At 41.7% G+C, this 18,790-nt stretch overlaps 1 pseudogene; it reads left to right on the top strand.

Moving 5' to 3' along the window:
* The first annotated feature begins 3,997 nt into the window (after window positions 1-3,997).
* The window catches only part of LOC132153293 (ceramide kinase-like protein), a 57,254-nt pseudogene continuing 42,461 nt past the window's right edge, over window positions 3,998-18,790 (top strand).

The following is an 18,790-nucleotide window of genomic DNA, read 5'->3' as shown; positions in this document are numbered from 1 at the left end:
TCTCCGTTTCAGTGCAGGTTAGGTTACCAGCCACCAGCATTTCCTAGTCTGGAATCGGAAGTCGCGGTCCCCTCCGCTCACGCATTTGTCCAGAAGTGCCACCGCGCCTGGACCAGAGCCCGCAAGACTCTGCTCCAGATGCGGGAGCGCACTAAGGCCAAGGCCGATCGCCACCGGTCAAAGCCTCCATTTTACGTTGTGGGTCAAAAGGTGTGGCTTTCTATGAACAATATTCCTCTCCGTGCCGTTTCTAACAAATTAGCTCCCCATTGGCCCGTTTACTATCACCAAGATCATTAGTCCGGTGACAGTCCGCCTCAAACTACCTCCAGCGTACAGGAGGATACATCCCGCCTTCCATGTGTCCAAAATTGAACCCGTGTTTTATTCACGTACTAATCCGCCTACCCTGGTTCCCCCGCCGCCGCGTCTCGTAGATGGGGAACCGACCTATTCAGTTAATCGTATTCTGGACTCGAGACGGAGGGGAAGAGGATTCCAGTACTTGGTGGACTGGGAAGGTTACGGTCCAGAGGAGAGGAGTTGGGTACCTGCTAGGGACATAGTGGATCACTCCCTTATTGATGATTACATCAGCAGGTAGGCCCTTCTGGGAACTCCAGGAGGCGTTCTTAGAGGGGGGGGGGGGGTTGTACTGTCACGGTTGGTAAACCGTGATCTATGGGTTTTGCACTTTGTGGGTGAAGTCTGTGTGTTACGCGTCATCACTGATTAGTTTGTGGGCGTCTCCGTTAATTGTCATTAGCAACAGCTGTCACTGATTACTCATCCCTATATATTGGCTTGTCTAGCGTCTTACTGCAGGGGTTTTCCTTTCTATGCAGGAGAATCTAATTACCTTATAGAGTGTATCCTGTATGCATGCTCAATTATCTCTGATAGGGAATAATACATAAGATTAGAGATGCACAATGCCATTATTCTACTATATGCATTTTAAAATGAATTTGTTTCAGATTAGATCTTAAAATATTGACTTTAGTTCTCAGCTTCTGTTTTATAGTTCACTTTAGGCATTTATATGAGTGCTGAGCTGAACGAGAATGTCATGTAAGCAAATGCTAGATGGTTTACCATACATTAGCAGCGATACTAAATCTTTGAAAATGACCTGTTTTTCCGGGACTTTGGTTGATCATTGCGGTCAGCATGGAGCATCTGCCCTAGTGAAGCTCACTGGAACTGGACTGACTGGCTCAGCCTCAGATTTCTGAGGCTAATTGCACCGCTGAGGTTATCTGATCCCATTTCACAGCACCGAGGGACATAAGGGGGAAATTTTTTAGTCCAGACATTCTCCATCCATGGAAAAATGTTGGGCAGAGACGAGATCGTTCAGTAGTCAGTCAACGTCAGTTCTAAATAACGGTATACTCTTCAATAAACATCAATCAAAAAAAAAGAAAAAATGTTTTGTGACTTCAGATATGTTGATAAGTATTGTTAACTTAGCAATTTAGCCTCATTAATGAAGTTATGTTACACATTTAAGCAATACAGTCTTATAGACACCCACCCCCTTCATGTCCCCAAATTATTTTGGCCGGGAGCATAATGAAAAATAGGTGACTATAATTGTTTATTTCTAGAGCCTGTTTAAAAATAATGAGCAGATCATCATTAGCATCAATAATGAGTCATTATGCTGAGACATGCTCAGCTCTTCTACTAACACCTGAGACTTGGAGTTGGAGCCTCTGGTTACAGACTCAACGAGATAGACGTACATGCTTCCAAAACATCACAGCATAAGAATGAGCATAAGAACAGTTTTGCATTGTATGAAATGCATCCCACCATAACCCTGCCATTTGTTCACCAGAGCAAATTTAAACAAAGTCGTTCCAAATTTGTATGACTTTTATTCTTTTGCAAAACACAAAAAAAGATATTATGAAGAATTCCAAACCACACTTGACCTTACTGACAAAAAAAAATACAAATTAATTGCATTGATTGCACTGACCTTAACGTAATAAAATAAATAAATAATTGCCTTTAAACAGTAAAGTTTAGAGTTTTACAGTTTTATTGCCAAAATATTTAATTTAATTTACAAACCCACAAAGGGCTGTGTACAATTATTTGTGGTCTGACAAAGGCCAAACATACAGTATATAGTAATTTGCTGCATTGCACATGCAAAGCAGTGTTTGAAGATTCTTTAAAATGCTATTTCTCAAGCATATTGTCCTATGCAAGCCAATCAGCTGACTTGTGTACCAAACACAGTCAAAGTTCAAGTATGTGACCCCTCTGTATTGCAATACAGTGTCATAGTTTAATTGCATACAGGGAACAAACAGACGCTGTCTCCTTTGTTTGCATCCTGGGGGCTTGAAAACGGTAATATTAAAATTTAAATATTGGGTTTTGGTGTGTGGGTCTGGGGACACAGGCTTCCACAGGCACAGGTGGATAATATGCTCTCTGATGCCATGCTGGGAACCACATGGCCCCACACAACATGGGGGCAAAGAGTGGCTTGCTGACCTGGCAAAGGCTTTCTGCAGTTGGACCCTTTTCAAACAACGGCATTAGTTTCAACTGTGAGAGTGCTGCATGCATCAACAATGAGTAGGGTGAAGAAGAGACAAAGAGACTCGATGCCAAACTGAACCCTGTTAATGCAGGTGAAACAGATGAGACATTCAGAGATATTTTCTATATGGAGAAGTAATTATAGATTTTAACTTTTTCTGAAGGAAAGAGTGGTGCTTACCTGTCCATATTTCACTTGCATGATACTATGTTGTAGGGGGTTACCAGGGCATTGCTATGCAGTTTCTAGAGGTTTCAATGAGGTTACTTGCTGGTTCAAAGTTTAAGAGCCTACCTTTAAGTCTTCGTACTGCAAAATCATACTTCTTAAAGTGCACTTTTGTCAAAGTGTCCTAGTTAAAATATGAAACATAATAAATTTATTTGAGATGCAACACTGCATTAGATACTAAGACTTGTTTTGTTGTATCTTTTATACAAGTGTATTTTTTTATCTTACTGCACTGACAGATTGTTTTTTTTTTTTTTTTACCATGATTTAAGTTAAAAACAAGAGCAAAAAAAAAAAAAAAACAAGTGAAAAAAACAACAACAACAAAAACAGCCCTTCTCCTCAGCTATAGCTACGGGCCGATCATTTGTGTCTGGATCACAAACAGTATGAGATTAGTTACATGTTGAAGTTTAATACTTGGTTTGTTCATACCACTATTGTTAAGTACGAGCACTACTAAAAGTGATTCTTCAAGCACCATCTGATAAAATCAATGCATATGCATCAGACCATATGTATATTGAAATCTCACTGTTACAAAGTCTAGCAGCTCAAATCACTGCTGGTGCAGAATTGATTCTTTTTGTCCATACATTAGTTGGATGATGACATGACGTCAGGCCCCCTGCATCTCATCTTTGCCGGAGAGCTGCTGAGAGGAAGCTTGTATCCATCTGGAAGCAATAAAGTTTTCTAGAAGAGTGCACAGTTTTATTTAATCTCCCGATGTCGTACTGTGCCTCAGATGAAGGGCTGTTCCCATCTTGTCATCTGAAATCAACCTCATGTGCGCCAGAATATGACACATGCCACGCTGGGGGCCACAGAAACGTTGTTCCCTGCTTTGTTTTCTGCTCTCTGGATATCTGCCTTGCGAGGTCCAACAGAACTGGTATTTTTCAAACTAATTAACAATTTCATAGTATGCAAAAGCTTATGACAACCAGCAATTCTTAACTGATAGAGATACAATTTTAAATGCTTTTTGCTGTATTGTCCATGCATGATGGACATGCAATTTTGTGTAGCAAGTGTAACAACTCGTATAACTCTACAGAGTTTCTTTTCATCCAGCCTGATTTCATAGTAGCCCAAATAACATGAATTGGCAGCCGGTGAGTGTGATGAGAGCATGAGCGTGTGTGTGTGTCAGTGCTGGCTGAGAGTGGTGTCTACACACAGTGATACATGTAACTGTCAATGAGAGAGCTGAGATCTCCGGAGGAGGGCTCCGTGTTATATGACCTCGTGTGTTACCAGACGTGTCATATTGATTTGGCCCTTTGCAGCCCCTTTAGACCAATGACCCTGAACATATGGCCCTTCTTATTTGTGAACTTGTGTGCCCTGCAGCAGAGGCACCAGCAGCCAAAATCTTCTTCAATCCCCTTCTCTAACCCCAACTTTGAGTTTTTGTATTACTCTCAAATCCCTTTTAGATCACACAAAAGAGGTATGGTGGTTTTACGAGAAATCTATATCATGTTTATGCATCTTGAAGGTGCGTTTTGCCTTTATGATTACGATGTGGAATCTTTCAGATTATATACTGTATGAACTTGTGAGTGTGTGTATATGCCATAGGTAATCACCAACCACACGATCACATGATTACCTGTGGCATACAAAGGGAGTTTATCCAAAATTCATAATTTACTCACCCTTGTGGTGTTCAAAACCCATATTATGTTACTTGTTTAGTTTATTTCATAGCGACCCTTTGTCAAGCTCTAAAAATAAAAATGTATGCACAGTAAAGCAGCTACATCCCTATCTATCTATCTACCTATCTATCTATCTATCTATCTATCTATCTATCTATCTATCTATCTATCTATCTATCTATATATATATATATATATACACACACACACACACACTCACTCACCAGCCACTTTATTAGGTACACCTGTTCAATTGCTTGGTAACACAGATTGCTAATCATCCAATCACATGGCAGCATCTAGATGTGGTGAAGACGACTTGAAGTTCAAATCGAGCATCAGAATGGGAAAGAAAGAAGATTTAAGTGACTCCCAACGTGCCTTGTTGATGTCAGAGGTCAGTGGAGAATGGGCAGACTGGTTAGAGATGATAGAAAGTCAACAGTAACTCAAATCACCACTCGTTACAACCAAGCAGATGGGCTAAGATCACACAGGGTGCTGCTTCTCTCAGCTAAGAACAGGAAACAGAGGCTACAATTCAAACAGGCTCACCAAAATTGGACAATAAAAGATTGGAAAAACGTTGCCTGGTCTGATTAGTCTCGATTTCTGCTGCAACATTCAGATGGTAGGGTCAGAAGTTGGCATAAAGAACATGAAAGCATGGAACCATCCTCAGTGGTTCAGGCTGCTGGTGGTGGTGGTGTAATGGTGTGGGGAATATTTTCTTGGCACACTTTGGGTCCCTTAGCACCTATTGAGCATTTTTTAAACGCCACAGCCTACCTGAGTATTGTTGCGGACCATGTCCATCCCTTTATGACTACAGTGTACCCATCTTCTGATGGCTACTTCCAGCAGGATAATGCACCTTGTCACAAAGCTCAAATCATCTCAGACTGGTATCTTGGACATTGCAATGAGGTCACTTTACTCAAATGGACTCCACAGTCACCAGATCTCAACCCCATAGAGCATCTTTGGGATGTGGATGAACGGGAGATTCGCATCATGGATGTGCAGCTGACAAATCAACCATGTGATGCTATCATGTCAATATGGTCCAAAATGTCTGAGGAATGTTTCCAGCACCTTGTTGAATCTATGCCAAATTAAGGCAGTTCTGAAGGCAAAAGGTGGTCTAACCTGGTTTTACGTGGCCGGTGTGTGTGTCTAATATATATATATATATATATAAATAATTATTTATTTATTAAACAGTCTTATTTGGATCATGGTAATTGAGTAACCACCTTCACATGACACATACTGTACATAATCGGAATATGATCAGTGACTTTTACTGCACAACCTTATGACACTTAAGTAGAACAAGTAGTTCTTTGTTATTTATATTTCTTTCTAGCATGATTTAATCTTAAATAAGCATTCTAATACTTGTGTTAGCTTTCTAATTGCATCAGCAAAGCCACGTCAAGAGATTAATTTTGCTCCTAATTTTAATGTAGCTGTTAAAGTTGCATCAGTTTTTACTTAAAAATAGATTAGCAAGTGGAGCTGTAAAGTGGCTGAAATACAATAGAGATATATATATATAAAAAAAAGTTTGTGTAAGCAAAAATTTGTGGCCTTCCAAAAATAGAGAGAGCACAATATTAGCAAAAAGTAAAGTTTAAATTGTGTGGCCTGTTTTTGAGCGTATCAGCAGGAAACACCAGTCAGACTGGTACTTTAAAAGGTGTATCAACTCAATCTACATTGCTTCTGCTTAGCGGGCTACTCATTTAAACTCAATTTTCATGCTCTTAATTCACTAAATAGTCACTAATTAGGTCCTATTATCAAAAAAAAAACAAAAAACTCAGAGACCACACCAACCTGACTAGTGCACATGCTGACAAGTGTTGCCTGAAAAGGGCAGTTGTAACAGCAGAGTTTGGAGTCTCTCTATTAAAAGGGTGGACATGTGCAAAAACTGCACACAATTAGCATCAAGCAGATAAGTCCTTTCTCTAATCCTGTTTATGGCTGGCATCAGGCAGATGTGCCAAGATTGATTCGGACAAGGCATCGGCTTACTGTAATGTAGCTGAGGAGAAGGCCCCCTTTTTCCTCTTCCCAGTCCCTTCAGGACCCTGTCTCACACCCTTGGAGGAAGCTTCCTGTACACGGCCGCTAACATGGGCCACTTTGTCATTTTCCCCAGCTCCCTGAAAGCTCTGCCGGGAGAGATTATCTCCTGATCCCACTAATTCAATTGAATCGGGGTTTCTGTAAAGTGACCACAATGAAATGAAGCTTTGGAGTTAAATAAATAGAGTGTTGGAGGTATAGAGAGGTTGGAACAGAAGCCTGAGTAGGAACAGATGGCGGCGGGTGTCCTGTGCAGTAATGTGAGAGGGTAGTTAATGTTCTGAAACGCGAAGGTGCGGCTTGGGGTGCTCCTAATGAAGAAAGTCTTTCACACGAGGAGAGAGACTGTCATTTAGAGAGGCAGCTATAGAACTCGGTTCATCTTGAGGCTCGGCGACAGATTTCAGTGTGGTTTAATTGGAGTTTGCCTGTGGGTAATCGTTTACAGCGGGGGGTCAGGAGAGAACAGGAAGCTCGCAGTGCAGCTCGGTTGAAAGTCTGAATTCTCACACATTAAAACTTAATTTTTTTGTTTGTTTTGGTTCTCGTAGAGGAATTTAAGGGACAGTACATCACAAAAATGTGGCTGTAATAACAGAATGATCATTATATTGTTGCAAAGCTGAAATTTTAAACATATTTTGTCCATAAAATGAAAGTCAAATAAGTCTGATATTGTTTTGGACCCCACTGATCTTGTTCTTGAATGGGCAAAAACAGTTTAAAAGTTTAGTTAAGTCAGTAAGATTAGGAAGAAATTAATACTTTATCAAAAGTGACAGTAAAGACTTTTACATAGTTAAAAATCCTACTTCAGATAAACGCTGTAACTTTCTATGCATCAGAGAATTCTGAAAACAGGCATCAGTTTCTGAAAAAAATATTAAGCAGCACAACTGTTTTCAACATCAAAAATAATAAATAATATTTATTGAGCAACAAATTAGCATATTACTGTAGAATGATTTCTGAAAGCTCATGTGACGCTGAAGACACGTTATCGCAAGAATAAATATTAAAATATTTTAACATTTTAAAATATTATTTTTAAAAACTGTGTTTCAAACTTACAAGCTATTATTGTTATTTGTATTATTATTTTTTTTTGCAGGTGGCTGAACTATCCCTTTTAATCCATTTATTTTGTGCTGAAGTCAACGAAGTCAACATAAAGAGCCAAACATAAATAAGGTGTCATATTTTTAGTAATTCATTTTTACTTGTTGTTTTGAGATAAAAAATGCTCCCTGCCAATTATGAAAACTACTAGATATAAATGCAAACCCACTGACTGTGAATATAGTAAGTAGGCTACAGAAAAGTTATGAACCTCATTTCACACTGGCATTATTATATTACAGTCTTAAGTTTAACCAGGCCTTTAACGGTCAAGTAGTGTGAAAATGATTAAAACAAAATAATAAATTATGTTTTGGCATTTAAACACATAACATTAAGACCCATTACAAGTGATCCGGAAGGAAAACATTTATGATATGACTTTTAAATGTCTCTTGTGTGTTTGTTTTAGCTGACCATGATGTGAAGAAGCAGGAAGAGTATGTGGAGCTTAAGGATGTGTTTTCTGTGAAGGTAAAGCTACGGCGCTCTGTGGAGCAGCAGACGGGTGGAACTCTGCTGGGCATCACACTCTTCCAGCAAGAAGAAAGGGCTCAAACTCAAGGAACATGCCATCTACCTCAATAACCTCAATGCAGACCACTGTGAGATTTGGTTCAAAAGCCTCAAAGAAATCCTCAGCGGTATGTTCACACGCCAAAGCAGCTCAACATCTACCTTACACTGAAAAAATAAAGTCACAAATTAAACATTAGGCATTTTAGAATTATTTTTATCAGTGCTTTAGTGAATTTTATGATGTGCAAACATTAACCTGGTCAACATTTGCTTCACTTTATATTTTATTGTGTTTGCTGACATTTATTGAATGAAGATTGCCCAACCCAGTAATGAATTGGATACAATTACTCTGTTCCTAAACCTAGTGAGTGTAGCATGTGCTCTTGATGCAAGTCTACCTCAAGAGGTAGGCAGCATTAATAATGCTGTCTTCTAAGATACTTTTTATGCCGAATTCTGTGGCAGCTTTTATCCTTTACAGTGAAGGCAATCTCATAATGCACTGATGAGAAACAAATATAAGAATGCTGGAGAAAGTGAGGGAACTACTTACAACAACAACTTTAATTAGTCTCGTTAAAATATGAACCATCTAAATATTAACCATTTTACCAAATATTTCTTTGTGCTATGTTGACTATAGCTCAAAATGAAATCGATCAAGTGACAATAAAGACAGTTCTAACAAAAAAAAAAATGCAGCTAAAAAAAATAACAGCTTAACTGTTTTCAACATTGATGATTATAAGAAATGTTTCTTGAGCACCAAATCAGCATATTAGAATTATTTCTGAAGGATCATGTGACACAGAACTGACTGGAGTAATGGCTGCTGAAAATTCATCTTAGCATCACAGGAATAAATTCATTCTAAAATATATTAAAGTAGAAGACAATTGTTTTAATTGGAATAATATTTCACAATTTTACCATTTACCGTGTCTTACTGGGATCAAATAAATGCAGCCATGGTGAGCATAACAGGTTTTGTCAAAAACATAAAAAAATCTTACGAGACAAACGGATTAGAGTACTGCTTATTAGTTTAGCAACATGTGAACACCAAACTCAAATCAAGTTAGTCCTTTGCATGAGGAGAGCTATTTGTATAACTCATTGATCAGCCTGTGTAGAGCATTAGATTGGTTCATTAGGTTTAGGAACAGGGCCTTTCTATCACAATTTAATGATTTCTCAAGTATGCATCTGACCTACAAATATGATGTGAAATAATGTTCAAGGTGTGTCAGTGACATCCTGAATACACAAAAAAAGTTATGAATAAACTCCACAGACTGGATTATAAGAGTCTCATTGAGAGAGCCAAGGGGCACCATCTCTTTTGTGTAATGACCGTATCATTGTGTGGTGTGCCTTAAGGGGGAGTCGGAGGGGGTCTTGAAAGAGGTGGGGTTGGACCTGCTGGATCAGATACTAGAGGAACAGGTTGGTCCTACGGCCTCCCTGGAGTTTGTAATTATCTGTGCTCCTCTCACAAGTGTCACTGCCAAGACGGGCCAGCGGCCTGCCTAGTGCTTCGCTGTGCTGCACGGGAGACAGGTGGGAGACAAAGCCCGTCTGAGACTCTCCCAAGGACCAACAAAAAGATTTAGTATAAACTTCCTTCGTCAGCTGATTGAGCATTGAGCATTTAGATGCTGCCTTTGTGAAAATGAACATGTGTAATCTCTGCTAATCCCGGTCTGCAGACAAAGCAGCGCTGCACATGAATCCCTCACTGATTTAATCTAGCATCACAATTACGCAAGTTCAATTTCAGAAATCCTTCTTTGCCCGCTGTCTGTCCCACATAAATACTATCATACAAGTGGTAGGCTATATTTAAAACTGGATTGGATATGATATATGAGTTTAGGACTAGAAAATGGTGTGGGGGAAATCTCTGGACAGTGTTTTTGTCCAATGAGGGCCTGGTCATAATGCTGTATTAATGCCAGCTAATCCTTGGAATTTCAGTTACAGCACTGAATAAGAGGTGATGTAACAGCAGCAGTGCTCAGGAGGTGCATTACTCGCTGGGAATTAGGGAGGGGATTGTCTAGGCCTCACAACTTTATGCTGTCAATCCCCTCCCCCACCTCGCTGAACCCTTGTTTAGACTTCGGCCATGTAAAAGTGTTTCTGAGCTGTAGCCCTTTAAAGATTTAAATGCTGGCTTTTTTGTGGGTAATTGTGAGTGAGGGCTGCATGTACTTTGGGTAGAACATGAATTAATTATCATAATTAAAGAATATGCCTTGAGGGAGCCCAGAGGAGAGAGGAAATGCATTATTTAGTGCTGCGAGGAGAAAAATTAATACACAAAAATGAGATTCATTGTGGTGTTTTACAGTGGAAGTGTGTTAAGACAAGTGAAAAAAAATCTGCCAGAAAACACTTTATATCACAATACTTAATATCTTATGCAGTGTGCTTTGGATGTAAATGTAAAGAGTTTTAGATATTTCAACTGGAAGATTAGATCAGGATTATGATTTTTTGCAGAGCAGATAAAATTATAAACAGGTTTTTACAGAATAATTAATTTACAGTTGATGTAATTTCAGCGAAACTAACCAAACAAAATTACAAAAGCAATTAAAAAACAAACAAAAAAACACTTGCATTAACACATTTTTTCCCCTAACCTAAGGAATGTCATTTGACATATGAGATATGTTGCAAATAAAAAGATTTTTATATTATTTTTTTATGATGATGATTCAAGTTTGAGTAGTGTGCAGGAATAGCATATTAGCATAGTAGTATACCATTCCAAATAGTATATTAGCAATAGCAAAAGTGGAAATAGTAAGAGTATAATGATAGTATGCTTTTTTGATTTCAGCCACAGTATTAAAGCTCAAGTAAACATACAAATGGCTGATAAAGAAAGAAAAGGTCTTTATTTTTCACTCTTCACATTCAGTAGTGCATGGTTCTTGAAAAAAGTTGTATTTGTTTTACTAAACTCCAGAGCTATGACAAAATCACTCAAAATAATTTGAGTTCTTCTAAATTTTTTTTTTTTTAAGTAAGATCTGATGATTGAAATAAGCAACATTTTGATATTTTATACAGTGTAAATAAAAGATTTCAACCATTTTGGGTCATGATGAATCTATATTTTAGTACATCCTCTCTCCTATAGATGTAATAAACCAACATTGATTAGGGCCCATGTCTTTCCTTCTCCAGGTTCTGATAAGCAGCAGAACAGCTGTCATGTGCTACATATTTATACCGTCACAAACTCATACAGTTGTTAATAAAGCATGGCTTTTTGTTTGGTCCTTGTGGAAACGTTCACCCCACCCCCTGCATCTCATGCACATGCTCTAACACACACATAGATGCATGTTTTCATAGCTGGATTATCTCTGTTATTTTATTAGCAGTTAAGGGAGTGCATTCTGGATTTTAGGGGTGCTCACCTGTTACAGTGGTCTTTCCCAGGGAGACGGCACAATGGAGGGTGTGTCTCAGCTGACACTCAGCACAAAAGGTGAACGGTCCAAAAAACAGCCCCAGACCCTCAGTCCACAGTTTGATTTTATTCAAGGTGAGCTCTGAATGCCGTCTGCAGCATCGCCATCTGACAAGCCATGTGATGTGTGCTGACACATGAGGTGCGGCCACTCAGATGACAGATTAAACCCTGCGGTCAGAGAGTGAGCAGTCGGGCCAGGCCACAGACCAAACATGTGGTGAGACGGCCGGCAACAATAGGAGCACCTGTAATACAGTCTACTTGGGTCAAACATAGTCGTCGAGTTGAAATGGAATAGACTCCTTGTGTCCTTAAACCCTCTTTTCAAAGATTAATCTTGGCGGGTCAATCAGAGCCCGGGAAGCCCTCCACGCTCGTCTCTGGACACATAATGTGCTCTTGGTGCTCTTGTCAAAGCGCATGGTCACACTCCTGCGTCAAGCTGGACTTTATTGTTGTAGACCTAAAGGGAGGAGAAAAGACAAACAGAGAGGGGAGAGAACTCAAGGGTCAAGCACTGGGTCCATCTCATTCCTCCAAAGGCTTTTGTGACCTATCTGAATTCATATGTGCATTTGGCATAAAGCACAACAGTTGCTATTGTATGCCGTGCATTAAATCGCTTTGAGTTGTTTAACAAGATAATAGGGAAAGCAAAATCTCCCTTGGAACGCGATTTTAAAAATACATTCAGAATTTGAAGGACTCTGGGCCTTTGGCCGAGCTTGCGTGGGATTTACATGAGCTGATGTACAATAGCTCGATAGCCAAGTGGATAATGTTACACATTAACAGGTTTTCCATTAAGTCAACCTCTGCGTATCCATGGTGACTCTTTCCCCTTGGCTCCTTGGAAACGGATCAATCTGTGTATCTTGTTGACTGGAGCGCTCTTACTTCAGTTGATGTTTTCTGGTCAACCCAAACTCTGTTTATATGCTGGTTAGAGTTGCTTGCTTTGATCCTGTTTGAAATTAAAGACAATAAATAAATAAATAAAGTTAAAGTTTTAGTTCAAAGGAATAAGTCTGTCATCATTTAATCACCTTCATCACATTGAAAACTCGTATGATTCTAATTAGCGATTAAAAATTCATAAATCATGATTTTAAATTGAATAATAACACTAAAGTGTATAATATCTGCACTGCCAAACAGAATTAAAATAAATAAATATATTAAAAATTAGTTTCTGAACACTATCTTCTCTTCCATTATTCAGACAAGTCAGTTTTCCCTCTCAAAATGAATGTGATGTGCAGCCTAATCGTGCCACACAGAGACTGCAATTCCTGTTGGCACTTCTAGTGGTGTAAAAAATTACAGACTTGATCTTTAAAAAGTATATTTAATGCAGCACATCAGTGTATTTATTTAGGCTTCACTTAAAAGTTGAGTATGTTCATGCATGACTTCAGAAAACAAGATGCTAATGGACAACACTGCAAAAAAAACCTATCTTTAGTGAGTATGTATGTCCTGTTTTAAACTTACAGTATTTAAAATTGGTAATATCTTAAATATAATTATATTTTGTCTTCCTGGTGAACCCCCAACCCCGTTACAGATCATTCGAGAGGCTGAGGAGTAACAGACAGAAGGGTTTATTAATAGACACAAGCAGAGGAGCAGGTAGTGTTGGGTAGAGTGATGAATGGATCCGTGAGAGCTGGGTGAAGACGTCAGAGGAGGGAGGTGAACCACACACACGCACACTGGGGATCTTGATCTTCGGAGAATCGCTGGAGAGAGGTAAGTAGAGGAAGAGTTAGTCCTTTGAGTTAGCATACAGGTAAGACCTTGTCGCGAACGAGACCGGACGCTGATTGAGTGTGTGTGTGTGGTATTTATGGTGCCGAGGTGATTGGGTAATGATGAGGGTCAATTGGAAGTGCTCAGTACTCAGGTGAGGGCGTGCATTGTGAATGAGTGGAGGTGGAACCTGGCGTGTTTGTAACAGTACCCCCCTCCCCACGGCCCGCTCTTGAGGGCCGAGGACCCCGACGATGTGGTGGACGTCCTCTTCTCCTGGGAGCTGGTCGGTCAGGATGATTGGAGTGGAAGGTTTCGAGTAAGTTAGGATCCAGCATATCGTTGCGTGGAACCCAGGAACATTCCTATGGACCGTATCCTTCCCAGTCCACTAGATATTCCAGTTGTCCACCACGCCGCCGGGAGTCCAGGATGTCACTAACTTCATAGGCCGCGCCGTCGTCTAGGAGGAGTGGAGGGGGGCCTCGGTTTCTCCAGGTTCTGTGGAGGGAGAGACCAAAGGATGGTTCGTAGTAGGATCGGTAGGAGGAAGGGTCTCTGCGGACCAGGTAATAGGAGAGACAATGACCTTTTCTGGAAGAATGGTTTCTGGTTCTTCAAGATTCTCTTCGGGGGCGTGACACCGGGACAGGGCGTCAGCCCTTAAGTTTTTCACCCCTGGGCGATATGAGATGGTAAAGTGGAAGCGGGTGAAGAATAACGCCCAGCGGGCTTGTCTTGGATTTAATCTTTTGGCCACTCGAAGATACTCCAGGTTTTTTTGATCTGTGAGGACCAGAAAGGGGTGTTTGGCTCCCTCAAACCAATGCCTCCATTCTTCTAAGGCCAACTTGATGGCCAACAACTCCTGGTTGCCGATATCATAGTTGACCTCCGCTGGGTTGAGTATGGTTTCTGGTTCTTCAAGATTCTCTTTGGGGGCGTGACACCAGGACAGGGCGTCAGCCTTTATGTTTTTCACCCCTGGGCGATATGAGATGGTAAAGTGGAAGCGGGTGAAGAATAATACGTTTTTCACCCCTGGGCGATATGAGATGGTAAAGTGGAAGCGGGTGAAGAATAACGCCCAGCGGGGTTGTCTTGGATTTAATCTTTTGGCCACTCGAAGATACTCCAGGTTTTTATGATCTGTGAGGACAGAAAGGGGTGTTTGGCTCCCTCCAGCCAAAGCCTCCATTCTTCTAAGGCCAACATGATGGCCAACAATTCCCGGTTGCCGATATCATAGTTGACCTCTGCCGGGTTGAGTTTCCGGGAGAAGAAGGCGCATGGGTGGAGGCGACTGGGATTCCCCTGCTGCTGAGAAAGGACCGCTCCCACTCTGGTGTTTGAGGCGTCGACTTCCACGATGAAGGCTCGGTCGGGGTCGGGATGAACCAGGAGTGGGGCGGTCGTAAAGGCATTTTTTTAGTGTGTGGAAGGCCTCTGTGGCGGCAGGAGTCCAGGGGAGAGATTTGGGTTTGTTACGGAGGAGACTGGTGAGAGGGCTGGTGATGGTACTGAAGTTTTGGATAAACCGTCTATAGAAGTTGGCAAAGCCAAGGAACCGTTGTAACTATTTGATGGTGGTAGGAGTGGGCCAATTTCTGACGGCATTTACCTTCCCCTCGTCCACCCGGATGCCACTACTGCTGATGTTGTATCCAAGGAACTGCACTGAGGGCTGATGGAAAGAGCACTTTTCGGCCTTGAGATAGAGTTGAAAGGCCCTCAGGCGTTGCAGGACCTCCGCAACGTGGCGTTGATGTTCTGCCAGGCTCCGGGAGTATATGAGGATATCATCTATGTAGACGAGGACGAACTTGTGGAGGAACTCCCGGAGCACCTCATGGATGAAGTCCTGGAAGACGGAGGGGGCGTTAACAAGTCCATACGGCATCACGCAGTATTCATAGTGGCCAGTAGGGGTTATGAAGGCTGTTTTCCACTCGTCCCCCTCTCGTATCCGGATGAGGTTATAGGCACTGTGGAGGTCCAACTTGGTGAAAACAGTGGCACCACGGAGATGTTCCAAGGCAGCTGGGACGAGGGGAAGTGGGTACCTGAACTTGACAGTGATATTGTTGAGAACCCGATAATCAATGCATGGTTTTTAACCTCTGTCCTTTTTCTCCACAAAGAAGAAACTCGAAGCAGCGGGGGGGAGGGGGGGGGGGGTGTAGATGGACGAATATAACCCTGGGCCAGCGCCTCCTTGATGTATTCCTCCATAGTCTTCTCCTCCGGAATGGATAGGGGGTATATCCTTCCTTTAGGCACTGGTTCACCCGGCAGCAGATCGATGGCACAGTCCCACGGCCGGTGTGGAGGCAGCTTGGAAGCCCGTTTGGGGCAGAAGACGTCACTGAAGGGGGTGTAGCAGGTAGGGATGGCGATAGATTGGTTTTCAACTGGGCTCTCTATTGAAGTGGAACAAAATGGAAGAGGTTCAGGGGAAGATGTGGCCGGAACTGGACAACCTGAGATGCAGCTCTTGAAAAAGGCGTCGCCCCACTTCAGGACTTTACCGTCTTCCAAGAGATTACGGGATTGTGCTGCTCTAACCACGGGTGCCCTAGAATCACGTCAGCGGTGGATTCCTCCAGAACCAGCAGATGGATTTCCTCATGATGGAGTAGTCCGGTTTGGTAGGGAAATGGGACCCACACTATGACGCACACATCTTCTACTTAACAGTTTGCCGGTGATAGTGTGGACTTGGTAGGCTGACGGCGTTGCTGTGGTAGTGAGCTTGAGCTGACGGCAGAGGGCGCCGGAGGGCCATGGGACTGGCGTGAACGGAAGGTGAGGAAGTGCTGGCATCGTTGACGGAAGTGCTTGCTGGTGTTGGGGATGCAGGTGTAGCCGTGAATGTTCTTTGGAGTGCATCGACCAGATCTTGAAAGGGGTCCGTGAGGCTCATGCTTGTGCCTAGCGGTGTTGGTCCGGTCTTCTGTTACAGATCACTCGGGAGGCTGAGGAGTAACAGAGAGAAGGGTTTATTAATAGACACAAGCAGAGGAGCAAGTAGTGTTGGGTAGAGTGATGAATGGATCCGTGAGAGCTGGGTGAAGACGTCAGAGGAGGGAGGTGAACCACACACACGCACACTGGGGATCTTGATCTTCGGAGAATCGCTCGAGAGAGGTAAGTAGAGGAAGAGTTAGTCCTTTGAGTTAGCATACAGGTAAGACCTTGTCGCGAACGAGACTGGACGCTGATTGAGTGCGTGTGTGTGGTATTTATGGTGCCGAGGTGATTGGGTAATGAGGAGGGTCAGGTGGAAGTGCTCAGTACTCAGGTGAGGGCGTGCGTTGTGAATGAGTGGAGGTGGAACCTGGCGTGTTTGAAACACCCCCCCCCCCTTCCGGTTTTAGTTTGATTATAAATAAAACAATTTAAAAAATCTGCCAGTGTAGTAAGACAAAATACACTTATACAAGTTACAATCAATGAAAATAGGTATTAATGTCTTTTGGTGCATTTCCTCTCAGGCAAATTCAACTTATTATAAAGATTTTACTTGCATAACAATTAAATTTAAAGTCTAATTTACTGGCTATATAGAGTTTTTGAAGTAATTTCCCTTTTTGCAGTGAAAATTTAAGGTTGCTCAGAAACTGTTAGATCTGTTTATAAAGGTTCTTGTACCATTGTACCTTTGGGGTTATAGCAATTTATCACTTGGGCAGTAACCTTAAAGAGAGAACTTTGCATTTTATCTACCACTAAAAGGTGTATATTCATAATAGTAATGTGCCCTTAAGGTACTGCAATGAACCTTTTTGGGGTACAAAGGTGTCCCTTTTAGGGTACTGCCCCAGTGACAAGCTGTTGTAACCCTAAAGGTAAAATGTTTGCACTGAAATTTTGGTAGAACTTTATTTTACAGTCCTGTTCCACATGTACTTACTATGTACTTATAGCAATTACAATAACTGAGTAATAACTAGGTACTAACCCTAAACCTACACTACACCTAACCCTAATGTATCCATGTACTGTAAAATAAAGTGTAAACAAAACTTTTGTTAATACTTTATTTTTTAGGTGTCATTGTTACATATGTTACATGTACTTACTATTATAATAACACTTAATTATGCATAATTACATGCAAGTAACCCTAAGCCAAACCCAAATCCTAACCCTAACCATATAGTAAGTACATGTAGTTAATTAATATTACTCAGTACTTATATGTATAATTACACTGTAACAAGGACACCTTAAATAAAGTATAACCAATTTTTTTTTTGAGAGTGTCAAAATCAAATAAAATCTTGAAGTGCCTAAAGATTCCCATCCATAAACGCTACCGTGTATCTTGGGCTCTGTCGGGACGTCTCAGGGTGGACAGATGCTCCTGTGGGCTCTGCTGTAGGTACGACTGCAGTATCACTTTCACTGAGTGCTGCTTGTGGATTTTTTTCTGCGTATTCCCAGTGGATCTTCCCTATTTCTCTGTCTGTCACACCCGCCCCGAGATAGACGTGTATGCAGACATAATGGAGGCACCTAACACATGGTGCTGTTTTTCCCCCTCTCTGGCTAATATTAGGAATAGTGCAATTGTCCACACCAAAAACTAGCTGTATTTGAAAAAATATGCATGTGTGTATAATTAATAGAATGCATTACATGTTTAATTTTATTCTCAGAGCATCTCTGTTCATCTCATTATTTGGTGCCTGTGTCAATTAATTGTTCCAATGAAAGCAAGTGCATTGATTTGAAGCCCAAACCTCCACCGCAGTTCCCCACCTCGTCTAGTGGTTGGAGCAGCTCCTGCCTGGTGATGCCTCTGCTGGAGGGGACAAATCTGGAGAGGGCTGGGTCTCCCCCACTGCTAATGCGCGCTAATGCCAGTCGCTGACACCATGCCAGATGCTCCACTCTTGGCAGAGGATCTAAGGAAATGTCGAAGCACTCGTCCCCCGTATGGAGATCCCACGGCCGGTAGGAAAGTGGGACAGGAGAGTGACACTCTTTTTCTCTCTCCCATTGCATCTCCTGTATGGCCCCAAGATCTCTTACCTCCCCTCGGGCCTGCCGGATCCAGCTCCTCTCCGATCCTGACCTTTCCCACTGCAAGGCCCCAGTGTGGGCTTATCCATTGGAGGGCTCACTCCCCTCGCCAGTCAGCCAGCCAGGGATTTCAGGGCAAAAATAAGACATCTGTTCTTGAGGATTAGCAAATATTCTGTGCACCCCAGAAAGCCCGTTTGGGTATTGGGGACTCAGCGAGTGGAACGGTTTATGGGTTTTATGGGTTACTTAAGTGCAGTTTGATGGCTGTGTTATGTACCTTGCGACTCTCTTGTCCTCTATGTTCCTTTTTAAGTAGGC

Source organism: Carassius carassius, chromosome 11 (assembly GCF_963082965.1).
Source record: "Carassius carassius chromosome 11, fCarCar2.1, whole genome shotgun sequence".
Taxonomy (NCBI): Eukaryota; Metazoa; Chordata; class Actinopteri; order Cypriniformes; family Cyprinidae; genus Carassius; species Carassius carassius.
The sequence above is the reverse complement of the archived record's forward strand: the minus strand, read 5'-3'. Positions and strand labels throughout refer to the sequence as shown.